The sequence below is a fragment of the Orycteropus afer genome, unplaced genomic scaffold (assembly GCF_000298275.1).
Source record: "Orycteropus afer afer isolate SDZICR_OR568_19922 unplaced genomic scaffold, OryAfe1.0 scaffold00216, whole genome shotgun sequence".
In the NCBI taxonomy this organism is placed as follows: domain Eukaryota; kingdom Metazoa; phylum Chordata; class Mammalia; order Tubulidentata; family Orycteropodidae; genus Orycteropus; species Orycteropus afer.
Genome location: NW_006921803.1, coordinates 3,374,422 through 3,398,163, shown reverse-complemented (window position 1 = coordinate 3,398,163; position 23,742 = coordinate 3,374,422). Strand labels below are relative to the sequence as shown.

The 23,742-nt window shown below is 37.3% G+C and overlaps 1 pseudogene; it reads left to right on the top strand.

The window, feature by feature from the left end:
• The window catches only part of LOC103203414, a 37,250-nt pseudogene extending 13,816 nt beyond the window's left edge, over positions 1–23,434 (top strand).
• The last annotated feature ends 308 nt before the right edge of the window (positions 23,435–23,742 follow it).

Sequence of the window (23,742 nt, the reverse complement as noted above, 5' to 3'; positions counted from 1 at the left end):
GTGTCTGTGTTAATTGGTTTCCCTTTTCTTTGTTGAAGAGGGTCTGTGCAATCCTTCTGCCTAGTCCGCCATCTTGCCCCGCCTCTCCTTCCATCTTCTTTTGATGTTTCCTGTATCATTCAATATTTTGCCCATAGAATCTTTCAACATTGTAACTCGAGGCTTCAATTTTCTCTTTAGTTCTTTCAGCTTGAGAAATGTGGAGCATGTTCTTTCCTTTTGGTTTTTTAACTCCAGGTCTTTGAACATTTCATTATAATAATTGACTTTGTCTTCTCGAGCTGCCCTTTGAAATCTTCTGTTCAGCTCTTTTGTCATTTCTTCCATTTGTTTTAGCTACTCGCCACTCCTCAGAAGGAAGATGGGGCAATCTACTTCCATAGTGATACTGTCTCAGAAACCCAAGGAGGGGTCTCTATGAGTCAGGTCCAACCTGACAGCACACAACAACAACAACAACATTCAAGGGCAAGTTCCAGAGTCTCTTCTGACTTGCATTTTGGTCTTTTTTTTCCTTTCCTGTCTTTTTAATGACCTTTTGCTTTCTACATGGATGATGTTCTTCATGTCTTGATGTCATGTTCTTTTACATTGGTAAAACCTTCCATTTCCTGGTCTTTGGCCTTGGTGGTTGGTGCATTAATTTGAATAATAATTGTAATCTACTCTTATCAAAGTAGTCAAGAGGCAATATTACACTGGGGCCTGTGGAGCATGGCTAGTCCAGGAAAAATTTTAGAAGTGTCCTATGATTTGTGTAAGGATCCCTGGTGGTATAACAGTTAAGTGTTTGGCAAGCTGGGTTCAAAAAAAAAGGAAGTGGAATGAGGGATATCATTGCTGATGTCAGATGGATCTAGGCTCAAAGCAAAGAATACCAGAAAGCTGTTAACTTGTGTTTTATTGACTATGCAAAGGCATTCAATTGTGTGGATTATAACAAATTATGGATAACATCGAGAAGAATGACCATTCCAGAATACTTCATTGTGCTCATGAGGAACCTGTACATCAACCAGGAAGCTGTTGTTCAAACGGAACAAGGGGATACTGCATGGTTTAAAATCAGGAAGGGAGTGTGTCAGGTTTTTTCCTTTCACCATACTTGTTCAATCTCTATGCTGAGCAAACAATCAGAGAAGCTGGACCATATGAAGAAGAACACAGCATCGAGATTAGAGGAAGACACATTAATAACCTGTGATATGCAGATGACCTAACCTTGCTTCCTGAAAGTAAATACATGAAGTACTTACTGATGAAAATCAAAGCCTACACTCCAGTATGGATTACACCTCAACAAAAAGAAAAAAAAAAACTCCTCACAACTGGACCCATAAGCAACATCACAAGAAATGGAGAAAAGACTGAAGTTGTCAGGGATTTCATTTTACCTGGATCCACAGTCAATATTCATGGAAGCAGCAGAAAAGAAATCAGACATCATTGCATTGGGAAAATCTCCTTCAAAGCAACTCTTTAAAGGGTTAAGAAGCAAAGATGTTACTTTGAAGACTAAGGTGTGTCTAACTCAAGCTATGGTATTTTCAATCATCTCATATGCATGTGAATGCTGGAGAATGAATAAAAATGATCAAAGAAAAACTGATGTACTTGAATTGTTGTATTGGTGAAGAATACTGCAAATACTCTGGATTTTGTTCAGAAGAATGAGCAAATCTGTCCTGGAAGAATTGCAGCCAGAGTGTTCCTTAGATGCCAAAATGGCCAGACTTTGTCTCACTTACTTTCCTCATGTTGTCAGAAGGGACCATCCCCTGGAGAAAGATATTATGCTCTGGTAAAGTTGAGGTTCAGTGAAAAATGGGAAGATCCTCAATGAGAAGGATTGACACAGTGGCTATAACGATGGGCTTAAGCATAGGAAGGATTGCGAGGATGGCACAGGATCGGTCAGTGTTTCACTCTGTTGTACATAGTGTCGCTATGAGTCAGAGCTGACTGGACACCACCTAACAACAACAGATTATAATATAACGTTTTAAAAATAGAGGTCATAATAACCTCCTCGTACTCAAAAACAGATCATCTCAAAATTCTTCTATTAAATTTTTCCATATATCTTTACCTTCTAAATTTTTATAACAGTTAAAAGAAACAAAAGTGTTTCTGATCACCTCTTTTTAAATAGCTTTACTGATTAAAAAGTAAAAAAAAAAAAAAAGTCAAAAGACATGAGTTTATGGAAGTGGGTTGTCAGATAAAGTCAAACATGAGGCGTTGTCTTAATTCATTGTCTCATGCTCATATTTTCAGCCCATTATTCTAGTGAACCAAGGCCAGAAATGAACATATTTTCAGGCTTAAATACAAGCAGTCTTTCCTTAAATATTCTAGAGGTTTGACAGGTCTCTGAAGTTGTACAATGAGTATATGGAAAGCTTAGGAAACCCTGTTTTTAACCAGACTGGAGAGTCAAATGAAGGCATTTTAACTCTATTACTTACTCTTCAGCTCAAATACATTTTGCCAAGAGATTATTTATAGTTCTGGACACCAAACAGATGATCTGTAAACTGCCTGTGGCAAGAGTTGCTTTAAGAATCACAAACCTTGCTGGAGGGAGCAGTGTGATGACTCCACAGCATAGTGAGTCAGCGGACTCAGAGAAGACTCTAGGGATTTCTGTTTTCAGACCAGTTCTGCCCCCTTAGACTTGCCACATAACCCTGGGCAGTCATTTAACCTGTTCCAGCTGTATTTTCCTCCACAGTTTATGAGTTAATCATTAGCCCTTGGGAGGAAAAACTAATTTAAATGATTTGTAAACAAAAGGTTTAATAGAGTACAGCTAATAATTAATAGGAAGGCTTTAAGCCCTTGATAGCACAAGTAAATCAGTTCCCAAGCACTTATCCTACTTTATCCGAAGCAATCATCAGACAGTTTTTACAGAATGTTCACATCTGCTGTCAGGTCAACCCTTCCCAGCCCTGCTAGTTATAAAATCTGAAAGTTTTAAATTTGGCAGCTGAGTCCATGCTCCAGGTCCACCAAACAGGCAATGTCTGCACTTTTCCAAGGGTCTCTGGCCACTTAATGCCTTCTGTATACATTAGACCAAGCCAAAGACTGGGAATCCCTACTTACCCTGAGTATGATCTGAAAATAGTCCAAATCTGATATTTGAGGGATGGGGAATGAATTTGCCTCTTACTTTCCCAGGAGAACCCTGGAAACCTATCTAAAAGCCAACGTAACCTTCACCACGTATGCCCAGTATAGCAAGCAGTCTTACCTTTCCAGCCACTCCTATTAGCTAACCCCTAACTGATGTCAGCCCTTCACCTGGGCCAAGTGCTATTTCTGTCTTAGTTACCTGGTGCAGCTGTAACAGAAATACAGACAATGCCTGGATTATGAACAGAGCCATTCCTAAACATGTCATTAAGTGGAATTTGTAGGTCAATCGTAACAGATGCTTACAGTGCTGTGGTTAAAGTATCGGGCTGCCAACCAAGAGGTTAGAGGTTCAAACCCACCAGCTGCTACATAGGAGAAATATAAGTCAGTCAGTCTGCTGTCTTACAGATTCAGTTTTGGAAACCCCACAAGGCAGGTCTACTCTGTCCTGTAGTATCAATATGAGTTGGAATTGACTCCATGACAATGGGTTTGGGTTTTTAGGTTTGCTTAGTGAAGAAAAGCCTGTATGCCTTTTCAATGATTTAAAAGTTGCACGTGCAGCAAGTGAAGGTGATTGTTATGAAGAATTTGTTGAGAGAAGGGATTGGTTCAATTGTTTCAAAGTGAGGGCAAATTTACATAACATGAAAGGCAAGTAGAATTTGTCTGTAAGCCTGACTTTCATAACCAAGGGACTTACTGTATCGTAAGTGGGTAGGTTTAATAAACCAAAATGTATTTTCTGACAGTTTAGGAGGCTACAAGTCCAAATTCAGGGCACTGGCCCTAGGGAAAGGTTTTTTTTTCTCTGTTGACTCTGTGGGAATGTTCTTTTCTCTTTTCAGCTCTGTTCCTCGGTTTTTTGGCAATCTTCATACAGCATCTATATTTCTCTTTCCTATTTTCTTGTTTCTGTGCCTAAACTGCTGTTTGTATCTCAAGAGTGACTGGCATAACACAGCCTACATTAACAGAACAAAGAAACCCCTCTCCTCAGATGAAATGGCATTCACATAGACAGGGTTTAGGAGTTACAACACATTTTGAGGGGACACAATTCAATCTATAACAGATGCCTCTATCTTTTTAATGCATAGCACTCTGAGAAATAAAGTAGCTAAGAAAGAAGAGCATTCTGTAACTGTTATGATCTAGCTGGTGTTTCTTACTGAGGTCCAGAAATTTGATTTCAATTATAAGCTGAGTTTCCTTAATCTAAGTTCCATCTATATTGATACCCAGAGGTTCTGGTTATTTTTGTTTGTTATTGTTTTTAACTAAGACAAAATGGTGACAAATTTTTGAAAATGTCTTCACTCATACCATGGCATGAAAATATGTGCAATTTACATGTCAGCTAACTGAAGTATACTCATGTACATCTAGGAAGTGCATTTGGTTCCTCTCCACTAAAAGGTTAATGAAAACCGGTTGCTAGTATGTCAAAAAGTAGTCTTAGTTCTAATCCAGCATGGATTCTTCTCTTGCAACACACAGACCTAGCTAAACCTCCTTTGTGGGTCCCATGCTGTGTTTATTCATACTAGTCTGAGCTGAAAACAATGTTTTCTTTTATCACAGTATTTATTAATAGTCTCTTTAGAAAGCGGCTCAGAGTTAAATGTAAATCCTAGCTTTAATAATTGTATTTCTCAGAAGGTTTTGCTTCCCTCAATTTGCTGTGAAGAATATCTGCCACAAACTGGTTCTCACATTGTTTACTTGATTCTGTTTATCTCCCACACCTGGGTGTCCATGTGGTCTGTGTTGGCATGAGCTCTGAATACTGCTGTGAGGGAAGCCATGTTTGATTCTGATTCCTTTAACAGAGAAACACCAGACAGGGACTAATGTACTTTGTGGAAATATGGACATTATTACATCTTCTCTATACTACCATTAATATCCCCTCCACGCTTTAGGCATTTGACTGCTAACCAGAAGACTGGTGGTTCAAACCCACCAGCTACTCCTCGGAAGGAAGATGGAGCAATCTACTTCCATAGAGATGTAGTCTCAGAAACCCAAGGAGGAGTCGCTATGAGTCGAAAATGACTTCATGGCAGTGAGTTGTTGTTTTTTTGTTTTAATTTTATTTCCATCTATAGCAACTCAGGGATGTTTTCACTAAACTATTTTCTGCCAAAAAGTCATGGTGGCTGACTTCCATCTAGGAATTTCTTCATGCTATTAGGAGCTCTGGAGGCATAGTGCCTAAGGCATCTGACTGCTACCCAGAGGCTGGCGGTTCAAACCCACCAGCCACTCCACAGAAGGAAAATTGGGCAATCTACTTCTGTAGAGATTCTGCCTCAGAAACCTAAGGAAGGGTCACTATGAGTTGAATTGACTCTATGGCAGTGAGTTTGATCATTACTTTTGGTATTATTCTATCATTCGAAATCTGGTATTCATTTATTCATTCAAAAAGTATTTATTGAGTACCTCGTATATGTCACAGGAGCACTAGTCACATAGTGCCTAAGGCATTTGACGGCTAATCAGAAGGCTGGCAGTTCAAACCCATCAGCCACTCCTCAGAAGGAAGACTGGGCAATCTACTTCTGTAGAGATACTGCCTCGGAAACCCAAGCAGGGGTCACTATGAATCCAATAGACTCGATGGCAGTGAGTTTGTTTGTTTGTTTGTTTATTTTGGAGTATATGTCACACATTAGGAAGGTAACCATTTGATTGAGAAAATTTGCAAGTACTTTGACCCATCCTGATGTGACCCAACCACTCCCTTGAACATCTACCCCAGGTTAAATCATGTGTGAATTGACTATGACCTTCAGATTTCCTTGCTTTAGACTGATGGTCATTCTCAGAAGGTTCTGCCTGTGACCTTCCAGCTCCTGCCCATGTTTATTACTTCCGGGAGGGAATTCAAACCATGGATTATTAGAAATTAAGGATTTTTAGAGATATTACAGATAGTTCAGAGTAAAAACAGCTTTAACCAAACTCTCCCAGGAGGTACTTACTCAAGTTGTCTTTAAGTATGCCTTTCTGACACAGCCTATTATACCATCCTCTCATCTTCCCTTAACCCTTAAGCTCCCCATTTGTTCTCCAGAGAACAAATAATTTTTTCCCACCTCTATCTCTATGGCTTCAGGTCAAAACCACTGACATCATAGCTCTCTGCCACCACAAGCCCATGTTGCCCTCAGCTCTAAGCAATTCTAGAATCCCTTGTGCTTTTCCCAGGAGACCTGATTTATCATTCTGGCTTCAGGTCAAAACTGCTAAAGTTATCACTTCCTTGCATTCCTCAAGCTTAACTTAGCTCTAGCCCTTAGGAAACTCCTTCCTCTTCCCTCTCTATATTTTGTACTACGCTCATTAAAAATAGTCTAGATTTTCTACCCTCCCTTCCAGTATTTGCCTGAACTAGAAAGAGAAATAGTCTGCACATGCTAAACATGTCCTTGGCCCCATCCAGGGAAGAGTAGGCACTGAAGAGCGAGTACACCTGGTTTAGTGGTTTCAGCCTCTTTATAATGCTTGAGAAACCCAGGCTATTGTAGCTTTAAGACTTCAGCCATTTCATACCATGTAATCTGTTCCTATTCCAAGCTTACCGAGCAGTCTTCAGATTGTATACTGCCTTCCCACACAGCTTTTTCCTTCAAAGAGCAGATCAGGTGACATAAGCACACCAATTTGCTTGGAAACTATATTTATCATTACGAATGTATGCATTGTTCTGATTTGTTCATCACTCTCTCATAAGTTTGGTTAGAGTAACCCACCTCCTAGAACAAATCACTTCTGAAAAAACTAAATACTCATATTTCTAGATATAAAATTTTAGGTCCCCAACTCTAGACATTTAGAGACTATTGAAGGTATATAATAACCATGGTTAAATGCTCAATTCAGTTATATCACAACAAAATTATACACTCATACATACATACATACACACACTAATTATTGTCCTATTGAATTCATTGGCATGTGTATCTATGTTTATTCATTATCTTTGAATTCATCTATTTTGAACATTTCATTTATGATTAGTATTAAACCAAATCCAAACCCACTGCCATCAAGTCAATTCTGACTCACAGCAACCCTACAGACAGAGTAGAACTGCCCCATAGTATTTCCAAGGCTATAAACCTTTATGGAAGCGGACTACCTCATCTTTCTTCCTCAGAGTGACTGGTAGATTCAAACCACTGACCTTTTGGTTAGCAGCTGAATGCTTTAACCACTATGCTACCACAGCTCCTTATGATTAGTATTAGTGTCCTTAAATTAAGTCATCAGTCCTTTTACTTTTCCAGAAGTTTGAGAAATTTGCAAAAATCTTGGTTTCTTCACAAAGTCTAACATTTCCCAAAAAGTTTAGGCCAAGCACTCATCTAAAAAACTCATTTACATTTCATTAAGGAGAAATCAATGCTATGTTTCCTGCTAACAAACTTTATATATTTCTAATTCTCCTTTTTTTTTCCTTAAGTCTCCTGTATTTCCAAAATATTGCTTGAAAGTCATTTATTTATATATATTTTGTTTTATTTTTGTTGTTGAGAATATTTACCACAGAACATGCACCAATTCAATAGTTTCTACATGATCAATTCAGTGACATTTATTACATTCCTCAAGTTTTGTAACCATTCTCACTTTCCTTTTCCTAGTTATTTCCCTGTCCATTAACACAAATTCACTGGCCTCTAAGTTTCCTATCTAATCTTTTGAGTTGCTGTTGTCAGTTTTATCCCATACAAATCAAAGCTAAAAGAGCACAATGCTCAAAGCAGACATTCTTCACCACTTAAGCTAAACTATTATTTGGTTTTAAGAAGACTGTTGTTGTTGTTGTTGTTATGTGCTGTCGAGTAGGACTCGACTCATTGCCCAATGTTCCTTCCAAAGAAGACTTTAGGGGATATTTTATTTTAAAGTTTAAAGGTTATTCAGGGCAATAGTTTTGGGGGTACATCCAGGCCCTGGCTCCAGAAAATAAGTTTTCCATGAGAATTTTAAATTCTGTTCTATATTTTTCCACTTTTGATCAGAATTCTCTATCAAATCTTTCATCAGAATGTTCAGTAATGGTAGCTGGGCACCATCCAGTTTTTCTGGTCTCATGTCAAGGAAGCAGTTATTCATGGAAGCAATTAGCCATACATTCCATTTCTTCCTCCTATTCCTGACTCTTTTTCTGGTAGTCCAGGCAAAGAGAGACCAATGATTGTACCTTGGATGGCCATTTGCAAGCTTTTAAAATCCTAGGTGTTACACAATGAACTTAGAGTTAGAACAGCAGCAACTAAACATGTTATTAGGCCAATTAATTGGAATGTTCCAGGAAATTATGACCCTAACTTCAAAGTTATCTTTTATCAAGGCATCATCAATTAAGTTAAATTGACTTCCCTCAGCAGGCATACTCATATTGGGCTGTTTTTAGCTCTGGATTTTTCTCTGATTCTACTATTATTGATTTCTTTTCTTATAAAGTCTTTTGGTAACATTTTGTCCATAATCATTCTGGCCCTTTCTCATCTTTTTAAGAAATTGTCTAAATTTGAGACTTTTTGTGCTTATATAACTTATGTTTATTATTCAAGTCTTTTATTTATTGTTAAAACTTCTTTTCCTCCCACCTCCCTGTTCTCATCCCACTGGCATAGAGTCTGAATTGCAAACTTATGTTTAGAAAGAAACAGCTTCAGATATTGCACTATGACTGATTCATTTTCTCTGGGGAAGACCTTCCAACACCCAAAGGAAATTGTTGAAGTCCCTGAAGGTAGTCCCACCCATAATCAGCTTTTAAGGAATTTTTTTTTTTTTTTTTTTGTACTGCATCTGTGTAGATGACTGGGAAGTTTGGGAAGTTCTCTCAAGTTTTCCCTCAGTGGATTTCAAATACCTTCTCCATGAAACAACCAGTATGATCTTTTCTAGAACACAGCTCCGGCCTCGTAGTACCATGATTCAAACCTTTGCATGCTTCTTCTTGGGGCACAAAGTGAACCCTAAATCATGTACGTAAGCCCTTTGACATCCGGCCCTTTTCTTTGGCTGGGTCCCCTCCTTTCCCTGGAGCTTCCTTTCCCAGAGCCTGTAGATTGCATACGTTCCGTCTCTAACAAACCACTGGAATTCCCAAGTGGCCTCGTGCCCTTAACTATGTTGTACAATCCCTTTTCCCCAATTTTGTCATGTAAATTATTCATTTTTCAAATATAATTTGTGTCACTTCCTCTTCTTAAGACTTCCTGAATCTATAGCAACTTTAGCCTTACTTTTATGCCCCTATAAGGAACTGTACAACTCTTAATTATATTGATATGCTTACACTATATCTCTTCTTATAAGTCTCTTAATTCTTTGAAGGCCTCATGATACAAGCCATATTTTATTCTCAATGTATGACAAAAAAAAAAAACCTCACTCCCATTAAGTCATTTCTAACTTATACCAACCCCTCCTTGGGTTTCTGAGGCGTTATCTCTATAGAAGTAGATTGCTCAACCTTCATTCTGAGGAGTGGCTGGTGGGTTTGAACCTCCATCCTTCTGGTTATTAGCAGTCAAATGCCCTAGGCACTATGCCACCAGTGCTCCTTCAATGTATGACAGTGTCAATAAATGTTGCTGAAATAATGACTAAATTGATAGATATAGACATATAGGGACCTAGGAAGTTATATTTTCAACACTGACCTGTGTGCCAAATATCATTCCACCAATCCTCAAGCATAAATTTTGAATTTTTTTTTTGAGCAGTGTGAAATTATTCTATCTTTCAACAATTTTTATTCAATCCCCTCAGTGATCAAAGGATTCATTAGTAAGGTAAATGGCTAGGACTAAGAATGTGATCAATCAGTAAAGTTAAAAAAACCAAACCCACTGCCATCGAGTTGATTGCAAATCATAGCAACCCTAAAGGACAGAGTAGAACTGTCCTTAGAGTTTACAAGGCCATAAATCTTGACAGAAGCAGACTGCCTCATCTGCTGGTCAGTGGCTGGTAGTTTTGAACCATCAACCTTTTGGTTAGCATTCCAGTGCTTTAACCACAGCACCACAAGAACCCCTTCTGTCAATCAGTAAAGTGCATTTAAATGGCCTAAGTGACCCACAATTAATAATAATCCCATGTTCTTACCAGACAAGAAGGGTGATACTGTATAGTGAACACACTAACATATATGAGTCATGTATGCACACACACATACATGCTACCTAGATTCTAGGTTCAGGGTTATCTATAATTTGAAATCAAAGTGCATAGGATTGAAGGCATCATGTTTATCTCTGCAGGGTATCTGAATTTAGACAAAGTGGTATCAGTGAGCAAAGTTACATATGCCTAGCAAATACAGGTTAAATTTTTTTGACACTCTGGCCATCTAATTTTGATATAAAGATGATCAAAAATAATGTGTTGCTTTTTAGAAATTCTTTCAAGTAGTAGAAAATCTTGGAAATTTTACCCAAAATTATCTTTCACATTGCCTTACCCTTGGTTAAATTCAACCTTGACTATAACTTTTTAAAATGCTGTAAAAGAAAAAATGCTGTAAAAGTAATTTTCTTTGAAATTACTGGAATAATAATGTGATCTTTGGTGGCAAGGCAGTGTTGTTTTTATCTTTGGACACCCAGAATTAGAAATGTAACTGTATATTATATTCAATCCATATTTATTTAATAAATACATGAACTATCTCATTACCACTTTCTGTTCTGTGGATACAAGTGAGTTATGTCATAGATATTCATGTTTCTGAGTATAATATAGACAGACACTCAGAGAAAAACTCCTAAGTGGAAGAGAAGATCAAAGAGAGACAAAATAAGCTAAATTAGAGTACCTTTTCTTCTCTATTTCAAATGTCTTTCTAAATATTGCAATTCCTTGAGTATTCAGTGTAGTTTATTTAGTTTAAATCATGTTCTTTTTCCCTTAGGAATTTATTAAGTTATTTAGGCTTTCCTTGTATTCATGGCCACTGTTCTTAGAAAAGGAGTCCTGGTGGTACAGTGGTTAAGCACTTAGCTTCCAACCAAAAGGTTGGCAGTTTGAACCTATCAGCCACTGCCCAGCAGAAAGGTATGGTAGTCTGTACTAGTAAAGATAACAGCCTTGGAAACCTTAAGGTGCAGCTGTACTCTGTCTTATAAGGTTGTTAGGAGTCAGAATCAACTCAAAGGCACTGGGTTTGTGTTTTTTTTTTTTTTTTTTTATGGTTGTTAATAGATGCCATTGAGTCAATTTCTACTCACAGTGACTCCATGTGACAGACTGCTCCATAGGGTTTTCGTGGCTGTCATCTTTACAGAAGCAGATCACCAGGGTTTTCTCCTGCTGGGTGGTTTGAACAGCCAACCTTTTGACATATTGTACCATCAGGTCTGCTTGCATTCATGTTATTCCCACCAAAATAATGGTATGGTCAGAATATTCTCTTCCCTTCCTACCTTCCTTTGTTTCTTTCTTAGTCAAAAGACTTATCTAAGTCTCAAATTAACAACTTGATTGTAAAGAGTATATTCCTAACTATTTTTAAATTAATTATTTGTAAGATCTTCAATATTAAGTAAATAAAATTTCGATTGCCATATAATAAAGATCATTTTTATCAACCCCTAAATGGAATATGTCTGACTATTAGGAATTAATGCCTGCTAAAGAGTTTCTTGATACAATGTAAATATAAATATGGAAACATATGTGCACATGTAGTACACAGACAGTCCCTTGATTATAAATGAGATTTGTTACTAACTGTAGTCAAGTCCAATTTGTAGGCCAGTCAGAGCATGTGCATACAGTTCTTATTTAGACTCACTTTAGTGCAAGACATGGCTCAAAGCTTTTTCAGTGATTTAAAATCTGCACATGTAGCAAGTGAAAGTGTTTGTGATTAAGAATTTGTTGTGAGTAGGGACTGATTTAATCATTTCAAAGTGAGGGCAAATTTACCTAACATTAAGCAGAGCTTCAAAGACAGAGTCACCTCACTCATGGATGGTCATGCCCTGCTCAAATATGGCAGCCAACTCCACCACTTTGAATGTGTGTGGCTCTGCATAGTTTTACCAATAATCTAGTCTAACACGTCAGGCTCCTGACAAGTTTCATAAGGCCTCTTCCAAATCTCTCATTCCAGGGCTTTCTCCATAATTTTTTCCCATTCCAGTTTTCATGATGAATCACCCAAATTGTAAAAATTGCTGTCTGTTCCTGTTTCACTTCATTGACTATAGGCCATAACAGTACCTATTCAAAGCCCTGCATTAAAGGGCAAGTGGGAGCTCTGGCAGTGTAGTGCTTAAGGCATTTGACTGCTAACCAGAAGGCTGACAGTTCAAACTTACCAGCCACTCCTTGAAAGGAAGGTTGGGCAATCTCTTCCATAGTGATACCACCTCGGAAACCCAAGGAGAGGTCGCTATGAGTCAGATCCAACTCCACGGCAGTGGGTTTGGTTTTGGTTTTTAGTTGTCCGTAAATTGGCCATTTGCAAACCAGGGTCAGTCTGTGTGTGTATGTATACTATTGATGATAGATAGATAGATAGACAGATAGATAGATAGATAGATAGGTAGATAATTTGTGAGTTTAAGTATATATATGGAGCTCTGGTGGCATATTGCCTAAGGCATTAGGAATCTGACTGCTAACCAGAAGGTTGGTGATTCAAACCCACCAGGTACTCCACAGAAGAACAACAGTGTGATCTATTTCTGTAAAGATTTACTACCTCAGAAGCCCAAAGGGGGTCACTATGAGTCAGAATTGACACTATAGCAGTGAGTAGGAATCGACTCAATGGCAGTGAGTTTGGTGGGTTTTTTTTTTGTTTGTTATACACACACACACACACACACACACATATGGAAAACAGAAGTTTTTTTTTCTCTAGGCATTTCAAACACGAAAGAATTTAATACATGAATAATGCTTATAAAACTGGAAGGTCTGAGGACTAAAGTAAGTTGGGGAAAAGGCTGCTGGGTTTTAGGAGATCAAGAAGCTGCAACATTGAAATTATCACTAAAGAACTCAGCTGACTGTAACACTGAAGAAGGATTTCACCATCTGTTACTATTGCCAGAAAACGAAAGTGGCCTTTCTACCAACTTCCAAAGAGCATGCAAGTTTCTCTTATTGGAAGAATCAAACCTAGAGCACTACTATTGTTGTTATGGGCTGACAAGTCAATTCCTACTCAGAGACCCCATAAAACAAGTAGAAATGCCCCATAGGGTTTCCAAAGCTATAATCTTTACCAAAGGTAACTGCTACATCATTCTTCTGCTGGTGGATTTGAACTGCCAACGTTTTGGTTAGCAGCTGAGTGCTTAAACATGGTGCCACCAGGGCTCCTACAACACTACTGTTGTTGTTGTTGTTGTTATGTGCCGTCGAGTCGGCCCCGACTCATAGCGACCCCTCCTTGGGTTTCCAAGGCAGTATCACTACGGAAGTAGGATTGCCCAACCTTCCTTCCGAGGAGTGGCTGGTGGGTTTGAACCGCCAGCTTTCTGGTTAGCAGTCAAGTGCTTTAGCCACTATGCTACCAGAGCTCCTACAACACTACTAGCCAGGGCTTATTACTATTAACAGCCAGAGGACAAGAAACAAATGCATGACCTTTCCTCTGAGCAAGTCTGACAAAGTGTTGCCTAATAAAATATCATCTCTTGTTTGTTTGTTAATGCTTGCAAATTTTTTGCTCTCCATCCATCAGGAGGTGAAGTCTATGTGTCCTCTTTTTCTTCTAGAATCTGGGAGTCCTTGTGATCACTGTGAAAATAGGTGGCAAAAACTAAGACATGTGACTTCCAACACTAGGCCATACAAAACCATGTAGCTTCTGCTTGGCTCTCTTGGAACACGTGATCTTAAGATACCTCCAAAGAACCAGCCACTATGCTGTGAAAAGTGCTAGGTAACAGTTTCAGCAGATTCCAGGTTTGAATCATCCCAGCCCAAGCTTCAGAGATGGGAGTAATGGCATCTCCAGATGATTGTAGCCCCCAGAGTTTAACTCACCCTCAGCCATTTGAGTCTTCCCAGATGAAGCCCCAAATATTGTGGAGCAGAGACAAGCCATCTCTCCTGCATGTTGTTTCAATTCCTCACCCACAGGATTAGGGAGCATTATAAAATTGTGCATGTATACTAGAAAGTTTGGGGTGATTTGCTATCTAGCAATAGTTACTGGGACAGCTCTCAAAATCATGATGAAAAGAAAAAAATGGTTGAAGTAGATAGAGACTAGGAAATTGTGAAATTCATCTTGAGTATGCAAATTAGAGTTATCCCCATGGCATAAACTTGACAAGAGTTTATGCATAAAGCTATAAAATTAGTTTTACAATCATCTATTATAAATCTGTGGTATTTGCCTTCCTTTGCTTTTTTTTTTCTTTCTCCAGTTATGGATGGAACCTTAAGTCTGGGCCTGAAACCTCAGAGGGCAGAGAACTGGTTGGTCTGGGTCTTCTTTACTAATTTTCATATCATCACCCAAATTACACAGATGTAGAGCAATTTGAGCCTTTAAAAATTACAATATTCTCAGATACTGCACAATTTTACCACATTAATTAACTCTCATCCACACACTCCCAGAGGAAAAGAAGGAACAAAAATTCCAATTACCAAATCCATTTGCTAAGAAAACTGAGTTCCCAGTAAGTAGAGCCTATCATGTTTTTGTAAACCTTTCCCTTGAGTTTGGCAATTCATAGTTATAGCACCTTCTTATGGCTAAGCTTCTCTTCTGTTGCTTCCTCTCACTTTTTATCCAGATGTTCCCTTTGATTTTTATCTCTTTGTTTCTTTTGCTCTATCAAGAGTGACAGTTATTATAAGCTTTTATGTGACATTCTATGTTATCAGACACCTCAGGGGTTAGATATATTCATTATGCTGTTCTGCACTCATTATCACCCCTTTGTCTACATGTTTATACAGTGTATATAAAACTGTGTATCTTGGTCCTGTGGCAAGTGATAAAAGTACTGTAAGACAAAATCCCTTGTTGCAAGGCACCTACTTTCCAATGAAGACAGGACTGGCACACACAAAATAGCATGAAATTTAAAATAAAAATGAAACACTTAAGAAAAATAACAAGCCTGTATAAATTTGAAACAATATGAATAGTTTTATTCTAATTTGGCTTAGTTTAGCAATAGAACATAATGGGATCTCTGTGTTTTCCATTATTGGGCCAAGAAGGACAGAGCTGGAGTTCCCTGTAACTTTCTTCATTTTACTGAGAAAATAATGTATGTCAAACAGTTTGCTAGTCCTTGTACACTCTTATTTAACTGACTCAGAGCTTGGATTGTCTCTCATACTGGTTGCCAATAGTCTAATATAGCATATCAAGACAACAAATTTGAAGAGAGTGTTTGGTTCAAAGGCAGCTGCAATGGTAGTGCCATTTTTATAGGTGCTAAATTCATTGAAAGTAGAATCTTGTCAAGTTTCATATACTGAATACCTACTATGAAATTGAAATTGTACTAATCCTAGAGATAAATTAGGCTAAATTCATAGTCTCTGCCTACAAAGAATATAGTTATTACTAGAGTATAAGCATATGTAGGTCAGTTAGAAGCACAAAGAAAAGTCCGGTCTCCATAGGTTAGCTAAGAGAAGACATACAAGTAGTTATCTAAGGACTTAACCAACTAGGTTACAGATTATGATAGAGCTCTTTTTCCCAAAAGTAGACTAGCCAATCTAAAAACAAGACACATATTGATAAAAGCAACAACACAGATGAATATCAAAAACATTATTTGGAACAAAATAAAGCATAACTGAAGACACAGTATATGATTCCATTTATAAGAAGTTCAAGAACAGAGAACAGGCTAAACTAATCTCAAAACAGTGGTTGCTTCAGGAGATTACTGACTGGAAAGAATCACAAAGGAATTGTCTAGAGTAATGGAAATATCCAATATATTGATTTAAGTGTTGGATATAAGACTGTATACATTTGTCAAAACACAAACTGTAAAGTTAAAATCTTCTCAGTATTTTAATCTCTGATTTCTAGTTAGTTTCTCATTCTCTCATCTCTGTAAGTTAGACATCAGGAAAGTCATTGAGAGTAAGATAGCAGAGAAAATTTGATTCACCGCAATACATTTCCTTTCTCTCCAGCCACTTGTCCCTACAAATCCTGGAAGAATGATAGTACAAAAATGCCTAAAATGTTTAGTTTTACATCATTATTGTTTTTATTCTATTGTTTCTACTTCCTCTTATGAATATGCCAGCTAATTCATCCTATCCAGAAGTGGAAGTCTAACATATATGTTTTTAATAAACAGTGTTTTTCCAACTGAGAAGCCATGTAGAAAAAGAAAAAACATACTATACACCTATATAAATATCAAATGTCAAATGTATCGGTGACTTAAATGTAACTCTAAAAACCACACAAGTAATAGGAGTAAAAGCATTAATGCATTTCATTATAAGCTAGAAGGAAAATACAATTTTCCTCTGATTTGAAATATAGGATAAATTAAAGAAAAGCTTAATAAATTTGACTTCATAAAAATTAAAAACAAAAAGAAATTAATAATATAGCAAAGTACAAAGACAAGAAATAGAAAAATGCTTGAAATTTACAGTAGTACAAAGTTTTAGTAAATTTAGTATTTAAAGCACTCCTAGTCATTGAGATAAACAACCAGCTACTTAAAAACAAAACTTGGCAAAACATATAAAAAAAAAATACATTGACAAATAAGTTAGTATGGCTTTATCTTTAGCTTTATCTACATGTGTTCACTTACTCATAATTAGGGAAATAGAGATCTTAAATGAAATTCTGTATTCTCATGTTTAGTACTAATATTAATATCTCTACATTGAAAGTATTACAGGTGTGTTGTAGTATAAAATGAAAAAGCAATTGTATTCATGTCAATAAAAACAAAGATTTTCAGTTTGACGGAAACAAAAATAGAAAATTAAAGAACTTATGTAAAATCCCATATCTTAAAATTGAGTTGGAAATATTAATGTGAAATTATTTTTATCTGTCTGGCCTTAAAAACACATATAAACTGCTTCTGTCTATGGAAAAGTCTTGGGAGCCATGACAATTCAGTACCAATAGGCACCCCTAGCACCCAGATTGTGGGGTCTAACCACCAGCACTCAAAAAAGAAAAAAAGAAAGAAAGAAAGAAGAAAAAAGAGTTATTAGGTGAAAGGTTAAAAATAAGCCCTACTCTTTTTGACTTAATGGATAAAGGATAATTTTTCAAGAGAAAATAATTACAGCTAACACATGCAGGAGGAATGTTAAAATAGGAATTCACCATTTTGCAAACTTTAACAAAAATGCTTTCTAATTATTGTCATTGATGGATATAAAATTACTAGGAGAAATGTTGAAGTGATTAATCATCAATATTAGCAAAAACTACCAGGAAAAAATTGAAGTGGTCAATCATCAATTTTAGCATTACTAGAAGTAAGAAAACTAGGTATGATGTGCCTCCAGATATGAATTTGAAGTACACAGAGCCAGTCATGAAGTTCAGGGGAAAAAATGTAATGTGAAGCTAATCAGAGTTTTATACCTAATTCCTATTTTCAGTAACACAGAGAATAGGGGAACAAGGGATGTCACAAGTAGCAAAGCGATGATATGCAATAAGCAGACCTTATTTGTATCCTGTTTTGAGAAAACATTCTCAAAAAATAGTTTTGATACAACTGGAGAAATTTAAAATCATCTTATCTTTAAGTTATTAGGAATTTTTTGTTAACTTTGTTAGGTATGATAATGGCATTTGTGGTTATGTACAAAAGTATCCTTATAGAAGTGGGTTAAACTGAAATGATCTATTTATTGTCAGTGTTAACTAATTGCTTTGTCTCCTTACATCATTCTGAATAAATTGAATTTAGAATGTTTTAAATCATATACTAATTATATATTCTTTTTATGACCCATTTATTTATACTGACTCAATTTCTAGCTAATTTTGAAGTGGTAGTTCGTAGTTCTTAGTTCTGGATAACTACTTTGGAGAAGGCAGGAACCAGGTTTATAACTAATTCTTGTTAGGGTGTGGAGCACTATTTTTTTTTTTTTTTTAACATAGCGTTCTCGTTAAATATCTATCTCCAGAAACTCTCACTTTCCTCCATGAAGCATTGTATAATGGAAAACTCTTTCTCCATCAAAGAAAAGTGGCAATGGAACATGCTATCTTTAGACCCAGAAAAAAATGGACAGTTTTTAATGGATAGAATCTGAACCTTGGGATAAATGGAATAGTCCCCAAGGACAGTCAAATGTGATTCTCTGCAGATGGCTGCACAGGATGACACTTCATAAAACATCATTTGTCTGCTAAGCTGCACAGCATCTCTGGTGCTTCTAACATATTGTTTATCTCACCAAGAGGAACAAGTTCTAAAGGTGAGAACTGAACAAGGGCCATTGCTGAGGAAAAGGAGCAGATGGCCCATCTATTGTGGTCTGCCTTCCCTTGATGAGAGGCTGCTCCAATCCCAAGCAGACCCGTTGCCAATTAAAAGAGGTCTTGGCTGAAGAATCTTCACTTTCCTGTGACACAGAACCAACTCATTCATTTCCTCAGACTCCTGCCTACTATCTGTTTTTATCACTGCACCCTCCAGAAAGAAGGGGCCTCTTGTACCCAATTTTGTGATTTATTACCTTCATACCTCCCAGCTGAATGTCTGGATTTTGTCCAAAATTCTCACCCCGGTTTCAGACTACATTTTATTTTCACACTCTTCCTAGTTTTACCACTAACAAACGTGTCCATGCTTTGTAAAAGTATTTCAAATGCATGGATGAAACTTAAAAGAATTGTTTGGAATTTCTTCTGTCACAAAAATGGGCTTGATTAACCACTCTTTCCAAACATGTATTACTATTGCAACATTTGAAGTGAGTAGAAGTCATGTAAGCTTTCACAAAAACAGACATAAGAAAATATTACAATTTAGCAGATGTACTTTAACTTTCAAGGCTAATGATACTGAGCTCTGGTGTTTAAGGAAAACAATATGAATCTGCAGAAAACCATCATCATCAAATATCCTATACTAAGAACAAAGAATCTACACTGGGGAAAGAGAAAGGCATTGTGTAAGGAATGGTTTACAAGACCAAATCAGTCAGATCCTGGCAGTAAGTTGAGCAAGTTATGAGCTACAAGGCAAAGCAATAGGCCCCAAACTTGCCACATCTGGAGATAAACCTGAAGGAAGTAGAAGATCAGAAGATAAGAGGTCTGGACACAAGAGTCCAGAAAAAAAGTGAGAAATGCTTACAGAATCAGATGATTCCTAAAAGAATCTCACCTAAAGGAGATTTTGATCCTGTATTACTTTAATATACTCTTTCCCAGTGAGGATTGGGTGTTTTCCCACTAAACCCCAAACTTGGTGGAAATTAAGCTCTCTGGAGGCAGAAATGCTTTCTGTATTGTTCATCATCTTATCTTGAGTACTTGCATAGTGCTTGGTGCTTAATAGGTGCCCAATAAATTTTCTTGAATAGAAAAATGCCAAGAAATTTTTGGGAATTGAATTATTCTTTCAAAGAATAAATGATTCTGAGAATGAATAAGTAGGAATATATGTTTTGTTTAGTTTAATCTTCTTTTCTTTGGTGAATTCAGAAGGAAAAAAAAAAGGATGATTTATGTCTAGAATTCAGAACACAAACCTTGCTTAGACTAATTCACTGTAACCCAGGCATTGAAACCAATTCAATTTATAGGTGTGCTCTTGAGTGGTTAGAAATCTCAAAGGTATTGAAAGTTTGTTTGTTTGTTTGTTTTCTTCTTCTTATAAAGGAACTGAAAATACTCTGATCCTACATGTTAATTTTTTTTTACTTAGTATTAAAAATTGTTGTTGGTGTTAGTTGCTATCAAGTTCTGGCTCATATCCACCCAATGTACAACAGAACAAAACACTGCCTGGTCCTGCACCAACCTCACAATTATTGCCAAGCTTCATTCCATCATGTAATTGTGGCACAGTGCCTAAGGCATCTGACTGCTAACCAGAAGGCTGGCGGTTCAAACCCACCAGCCACTCCTCAAAGGAAGGTTGGGCAATCTACTTCCACAGCGATACTGCCTCAGAAACCCAAGGAGGGATCTCTGTGAGTCAGATCTGACTCATGGCAGTGACTTTTTTTTTTATTGTTGTTCTTTTCCTGGCATTTCACAGCAGCCTTCAGAATGATCTCCCTAGCCCCAGGCTTGCTTCTCTTGTACACTGAACTTCATCTTGTACACTGCCACCAGGGTGACCTTGCTAAAACTCAGATTTGATCAGTTCATGGATTCTTCTGTTCAAAAAACTTTAATGGGTCATCATGTATGACCTATCAGAAAACACCCTTTATCATCTGGAGGCCAGACCTATTTATCCACATATCCTATCCACATGCCCATGCTCCTATCAAACCAAATGTATCACCAATCTTGAACCCTTTTGTACCTTTTCTCTTGCTTTTTTCTCTTTTCTTTTTTTATACTCTATACTCTTTTCTTCATCTTCAGTCTGGCAGGATGTAACTCTTCTGTCAAAATCTAGTTTAAATTCCACCTTCTTTGTGAAGCTTTTCCTGTCATCCAAATGGAATTAATCGTACTTGTGTTTCTATAACCCTAAGGTAGAGTATCCACTACTTATCTGTCAGTTTCTTGAACTGTGGTGGCTTATCTCTTGCTGTGATGCTGGAAACGATGCCACTGGTATCTCATATACCAGCAGTGTCACCCATGATGGACAGGTTTCAGCCGACCTTCCAGACTAAGATGGACAGGAAAGAAGGAGTTCTACTTCTGAAAAAAATAGTCACTGAAAACCTTATGAATAGCAGGGAAACACTGTCTGATATAATGCCAGATGAGCCCCTCGGGTTAGAAGGCACTCAGAATAAACTGGGGAAGAGCTGCCTCCTCAAAGTAGAATTGACCTTAATGATGTGGATGGTATAAAGCTTTCAGGACCTTCATTTGCTGATGTGCCATGACTCAAAATGAGAAGAAACATCTGCAAACATCCATTAATAAGTGGAAAGAAAAGTGTATGAAGTATGAATCTAGGAAAATTGGAAGTTGTCAAAAATTAAATGGAACACTTAAAGATCAATATCCTAGGCATTAGCTGAAATGAACTGGTATTGGTCATTTTGAATCAGGCAATCTTTGTGGTGTACTATGCTGGGAAAAAAGAACTTTGGTAGCACAGTGCCTAAGGCATTTGACTGCTAACCAGAAGTTTGGCAGTTCAAACCCACCAGCCACTCTGCGGAAGGAAGACTAGGAAATCTACTTCCATAAATATTTACTGTCTTAGAAATGTAATGGGGGTCACTATGAGTTGGAATCAACTTCATGGCAGTGGGTTTGGTTTGTTTTTGGTGCTATTTTGGGAAAGACAAATTGAAGAGGAATGACATCACATTTATTGTCAAAAAGAATATTTCAAGATCTATGCTGAAGTACAATGCTGTCAGGGATAGGATAATATTCATATGCCTACAAGAAGACCAGTTAATACTACTATTACTCAAATTTACACATTGATCACTAAAGCCAAAGATGAAGAAATTGAAGATTTTTACCAACTGCCACTCCTTGGAAGTAAGACTGGGTGAACTTCTCCCATAGAGATACTGCCTTAGAAACCCAAGGAGATGTCATTATGAGTCAGAACCAACTCGACAGCAGTGAGTTTGGTTGTTGGTTTTCTCCAGTCTGAAATCTACCAAACATACAATCAAGATGTATTGGTAATCACTGGTGATTATACTGCAAAGTTTGGAAACAAAGAAGTATAGGTAGTTGGAAAACATGCCTTGGTGGTAGAAATGACACCAGAGAACATATAAAAGAATTTATCAAGACCAATGGCTTCTTCATTGTGAATACCTTTTTTTCAACATCATACATGGCAACTATACACATAGACCTCACCACATGTAATACATAGGAATCAAGGAGACTACCTCAGTGGAAAGAGATGATAAAGAAGCTCAATATCATCAGTCAGAATAAGGCCAGAGGCTAACTGTCGACTATCAACTGCTCTTATGCAAGTTAAAGTTCAAGTAGAAGAAAATTAAAACAATTCCACAAGAGCCAAAAGACAACCTTGAGTATATCTCACCTGAATTTAGAGACCATCTGAAAAAGAGACTTGATGCATTTAACATCAATGACAGAAGACTAGATGAATTGTGGGATGACATCAAGGACATCATGCATGAAGAAAATTAAAGGTCTTAGAGGTGAAATCACATGCTCTTAACCACTGGGAGATGCAGCTATCTCAAGTAGTACCACTCACATCTCCTGAGAATGCTGCATCAGAATCACTTTTTCTTCTTTCATCCTCCTTTGCAAAGGAGAATCCTTTCCTTCACTAGACACCTTGGACAAGAACTTGTTATCTGAAGACTGTCAAGACTGTTGTTATTGTTGTTGTTTTTATGTGCCCTCGAGTTGGCCCTGCCTCATAGCGACCCCTCCTTGGGTTTCCGAGGTGGTATCACTACGGAAGTAGGTTGCCCAACCTTCCTTCTGAGGAATGGCTGGTGGGTTTGAACCGCTAGCCTTCTGGTTAGCAGTCAAGTGCCTTAGAAAACTAAGAAAGAATGGACTCTTCTCAAACAACTAAATAGTTTATTATTTCAGAGGAGTCAATTTCAGAACAGAAAATGGTCAAGCTTGAAAAATTAACTTACATGGATTCTGGTAAAACTAGAACTTAGGAAACCGTGAAACGTACAACCCAAAAAAGACAGTCTGTCCATGGGGTGGCAATTATTCCATTGCCACAAAGAACTCTTCATTATGAATGGATAGTTCTAGTGAAATAGCTTGGACTACAAATTGGTGGCTTTTGCATAGAATTCCCCACAGGCATTATAGATGACAATAAAAGCCCAGAAGCATATGCTGTTCAGGAAGAGACTGGTTATAAAGGTGACATCACTGAATGGATCCTGGTTTGTCTAATTTGTTAACCACATTGTGATAGTAACCATTAAGGGAAATGATGGTGAAAACATAACACTTACACCAAAGCCTAGGCATGAAGATTTTGTGAAAGTAATTTCCTTACCAAAGCATGGCCTGCTGAAGAGACTTGATTCTCTGCTAGCTGAAGAACATCTTACAGTGGATGCCAGAGTCTATTCCTATGTCCCAGAATTGAAACATGCAAACAGTAAACCATCTGAAGTGTCTTTCCTTTAATTTTAAAGCCAAAAAGGACAATGGTCATGTCCTTTTTGTAAATATCACCAGGTCTTCTCCACTCAGACTTTGTATTCAACATAATTTACTTCAGATTTAACATTACTTTAAAAAAAAAAAAAAGTCAACATAGAAGGCAAAATTTTAAAAAGGAAGGAAGGAAGAAAGGGAAAGAGAGAAAGAAAGAAAGGAGGGGAGGAGGAAGGAAGGAAGGAAAGAGAGGGAGAAGAAAAGAAAGTAAAAGGTCATTAACAAGACAAGAAAGAAAGAAAAGACCAAAATGGGTGTCAGATGAGATTCTGAAACTT